Here is a 4,609-nt window from a genome sequence, read left to right as displayed (position 1 = left end):
AACCCTCAGGAATAATTCTCAGTTGGTACTAGGTCTTTCTGTCACCTCTTTAAAAATCTTGTTTTTATGCATGAGATTAGCACTCATATATCATATGCTTATATCCTAGTAACTGGGGATAAGGAAGAAGAAAGCCACCACTTAGCCTTCAAATCTGAGTGGGACTTGGGGCCTTGAGGCCACAAAGACACCAAGAAAGAGGCTCCCTAAAATGTGAACAATTTCATAGAACTGAGAGGGAGATAAATATTCTTCCCAAGAGATGGCTGCACATGGTGTTGGAAACTTAACTTACTGGGCTCCCAGGCAGCATTGTAAGCATTGTGAGGCAGGCAGAAGTCAGAAAAGGAGGTTAGAGGAAGGAGCATGGCATGAAATCAAGAAAGTAAAAAAAAGGGGAGGGGAGAGGAAGAGATAAAAAGGGGGAAAAAAAAGAGTTCTCAAGAAAATTATTACCTACCTCTTATTTGGGGCTGAGCCAGGTTTTTGGAGCCTAAAACTTGTGCAATTCATAGAATCCTCTTTAAAAACAGAAGCTGGCCCTGGCTGCTGTGGCTCAGTGGACTGAGTGTCGGCCTGCAAGCCAAGTGTCGCTGGTTCAATTCCCAGTCAGGGCACATGACTAGGTTGCGTGTCAGGTCCGCAGCTGGGGGCGTGAGTGAGAGGCAACCACACAGTGATGTTTCTCTCCCTCTCTTTCTCCTCTCCCCTCTCTCTACAAATAAATAAACAAACAAACAAATAAATAAACAAATAAATAAATTATTTTAAAAATTCCTTTAAAAAACAAAAAACAAAGAAACAAACAAACAACAACAACAACAACAACAACAAAAAACCAGAAGCAAACATCCCTGGCCAGGTGGCTCAGTTGATTGAAGCATCATCCCATACGCCAAATGGTTGTGGGTTTGATCCCGTCAGGACACATACCTAGCTTGTGGGTTCAAGCTTCGGTTTGGGGATCATGTGGGAAGAAACTGGTCAATGTTTCTCACATCAATCTCTCTCTTCCTCTCTTTCTAAAATCAATAAAGAAAAAGCATATCCTTGGGTGAAGATTTAAAAAAGGGGGGAAACAACTCAACAAAGGGGTTGATACCCAAAATATATAAAGAAGTTATGCAACTCAGCACCAAACAAACAATGCAATTGAAAAGTGGATAGAGGATCTGAACAGACAGTTCTTCCAAGAAGACATACAGATGTGCAACAGACATATGAAAGGATGCTCAACTTCACTAGCTAGTAGGGAAATGCAAATCAAAGCTACAATGAGATACCACCTCACACCTCTTAGAATGACTGTTAACAACAAGTAGTAACAAGTGTTGGAGAAGTTGTGGAGAAAAAGAAACCCTCATTTACTGCTAGTGGGAATTTAAAGATTTTTATTTTATTTATTTATTTTTAGCGAGAGGGGAGGGAAGGGAGAAAGAGAGAGAGAGAAACATCAACATGTCGTTGCCTCTCTTGTGTCCTCAACTGGTGACCTGATCTGCAACCCAGGCATGTACCCTGACTGGGAATCAAAATGGAGACCCTTTGGTTCATAGGCTGGCACTCAGTCCACTGAGACACACCAACCAGGGCACTGCTAATGGGAAATTAAACTGGTACATCCACTATAAAAAACAGCATGGAGTTTCCTCCAAAAAATTAAGAATAGAGTTACTGTATGACCCAACAACCCCTCTTCTGGGTATCTACCAGAAAAATTTGAAAACAATTATTCACAAACGTATATGTACCCCTTTGTTCACTGCAGTATTATTCACAGTGACCAAGACAAGGAAATAACTGCAATGCTCTTCACTAGATGATTGTATAAAGGTGTGCTACATATATACAATGGAATACTCTCTAACCATGAAAGATGAAATACTGCCATTTGTGACATGTATGGACCTTGAGAATATCATGTTAAGTGAAATAAGTCAGACAGAAAAAAAATCAAGAATCTTGATTTCACTCATATATAGGATATAAAACTGAAAGCAAGAAATGAACAAGTAAGAAAAACAAAAACTCATAGACACAGACAACAATCCTAGTTACCAGAGGTAAGCGGGGAGGGTGATAGTTAGTAAAGGGTAAAAAAGGACAAATATATGGTGATGGAAGATTATTTGACTTTGGGTGGTGGCCACACAGTGATGCAGATCATGTTATAATGGAAATATATACTTGAAACCTTTATAATTTTATTAACCAATATCACCCAAATAGATTTAATTAAAAAAGAAAAAAAAGAGCAAAGTTGTAAATATAAAAATATTGGTGCAAAAGTGAATACTTATTGAGAATGAGAGGAGATAGCCTGACAAATTATTGTAAATTTGGAGTTCAGGACTCTTGCTGAGATTTCTCTAGGCAGTTTACCACCGCACATGAAAAAGCACCCCGCCCTCCATACAGCAAGCACTCTATGGCTTTTAGCAGCAACCTCTCTCACAGGGGTGCATGAAGCTTTATCACCTGCTTAGGGAATCTTCCTCAACTCCCCTCTCTTCACATAGCAGGGACAAGCCTAATTATATGTTCATCCACACATTCATTAAAACACAGTGATTGAGGATATCCTATGTCAGCCCTGCCAAGGATACAAAAGTAAACAAGACAGAAATGGCCATCGTCCTGTGGTAGTTAACACATCAGTAGATAGAAATGACTTTAAAAAAAGGTGAGAAGTTTTTGATGCCATAATCATTCTATTATCCAGCTCATGAAAAACAAACACATCTTCTTACACAGCTTTGCTAGAATAGGATGTTTTATTGTATATGAAACATCTCTACTTTAGACTTATAACTAAAATGTTAGGTAATATTGATTCTATTGTATGAATAAAGCCAGAATATAAAATCAGAAACTAACCTACATGGCATTTTCTCTGTACACGATATGCAGAGAAGAAGTGGGAGAGGGAGGAGAGGTAGGAGGGCCTGGCCCCCTTGGGTGAGGGGCAGCTGTGTGACAGTGTCAAAGGCAAAAGCCCAGTCACGGAGAAAATGATGCTCTAGGGGGACAGCTGGGAATCCCTCATGTCCCACAGTCCCAGATAAGCTGAAACTTTCCAGAGTTCCATGGGTTTATAAAATCAACACCATTTTACAATAAAGAATGCAATAAAAAAAGTCCTCAATTAGTAAGAGTTAGGATGCATGAGTTGAGAAACATGGCTCAGAAAAAACCGTCATACTTCTCTCAAAAACTGAATCTTTGTAATAGCTACCAGATGTCATGTTTACAAAGAATTATATACATCACAAATTTGTATGCATACACACAAAATCATACACATATTCACACATATACTAAACACATACCCTAAGTGAGTGTAGTACCCCAAGTATGAAACTAGTATCTTCACAAGCGTTTGTTTGTGCTGTGCTGCAAAGAGCAATGTCAGCCCTTTTCCCTTTTCAAACATCCTTGAAGCCAAAGTGTAATTCTAGGAACACTCAATTACCACTTGTTTCTGAAGCATCCCACTGAAAAGTATTTTATCTAAAATCTTGCCAACAATGGAGCCATTTATGCCAGGCTGTGAGAGTAAGGAAGGTTAAGGGGTGGAATCCTGAGAATATTTGTTTAGGGAAATAACCCACGTTTGTGTTTTAGATCATGGTAAAATTTTAAGTGTTAAAATGGTTGAAAACTGGTGGAAATAGTTTTTCTTTTTTAAAAAGTATATTTTATAATTTATTTATTTTCTTAATTTATTCATTGTTCTTTTTAAAAATTTCTTTATTGTCTTTCTATTACAGTTTTCCCACTTTTTCTCCCATTGCTCCCCCTACTCCACCCACCCCTTCTCCCACAGTCAGTCCCCACCCTGTTGTCCATGTGTGTGGGTCATTTATGCATGTTCCTTGACTAGACTCTTCCCCTTCTTTCCACTCTTTGAATTTTTTTTTTCAGGGGAGAGCACGAATGCAGTCCCCCACTACCACAAATTATGCAGTTGAGTTTCCCACATTTGGGGAAATCACAGGGGTCAGTACATCCAGAGTGCAGTGGATAAGCCTTGGTCTTTGAAAACCACCTTCATGGTCACGGTATCTCTCCTGCCAGTTAAGTATTACTCTTTGAATTTTTATTTCCACTAGACTCATTGATACCTGGTTTCCTTTTGCCTGAGCCTGTCTTCTGCAACATTCCTGGAACTGTGTGCCCTTTTGCATGTTTGATACATCATCATTTTATTAACTTGAGTCAGACATATTGTGTTCACTCTCCTTGTGCTAGCCCACAGACCACCCTGAGGATGGAAGTGCATTGTGAGCCACTGTCTCAACACCACTGCTCACTGGGCTTCATTTTAAGCTGTGACAGCTTTAGCAGTACCATAAACAGAGTGGAAACATAACTCAACTATTTGTGGACACAGTTGGGGACAAATGGAGCTTCTGAACCTCACAAGGCAATTTTATTCTTATAGCATGTTATAAGAAATGCGATATTCCTTATTGACCTCAGGGGTCTTAGAATGAGAAGAAAGGGAAAACTTCTTTTCAGTATCCAGCTAAATAAAGAATGCAAGGAGGAAAGTTATATACACAGAATTCAGACACCCGCTGTCTTCTTCAGTTACCACCAGCAGGCC

At 39.4% G+C, this 4,609-nt stretch overlaps 1 non-coding gene across 1 annotated transcript; it reads right to left on the bottom strand.

Moving 5' to 3' along the window:
- Positions 1-3,921: 3,921 nt before the first annotated feature.
- LOC150019500 (U1 spliceosomal RNA) lies at positions 3,922-4,085 on the bottom strand. The gene has a single exon (XR_016509578.1). It is a non-coding gene; the product is annotated as a U1 spliceosomal RNA (small nuclear RNA).
- Between the last annotated feature and the right edge of the window lie 524 nt (positions 4,086-4,609).

Source organism: Furipterus horrens, unplaced genomic scaffold, assembly GCF_987537825.1.
Source record: "Furipterus horrens unplaced genomic scaffold, mFurHor1.1.pri manual_scaffold_2, whole genome shotgun sequence".
Lineage (NCBI taxonomy): Eukaryota > Metazoa > Chordata > Mammalia > Chiroptera > Furipteridae > Furipterus > Furipterus horrens.
The sequence above is the reverse complement of the archived record's forward strand: the minus strand, read 5'-3'. Positions and strand labels throughout refer to the sequence as shown.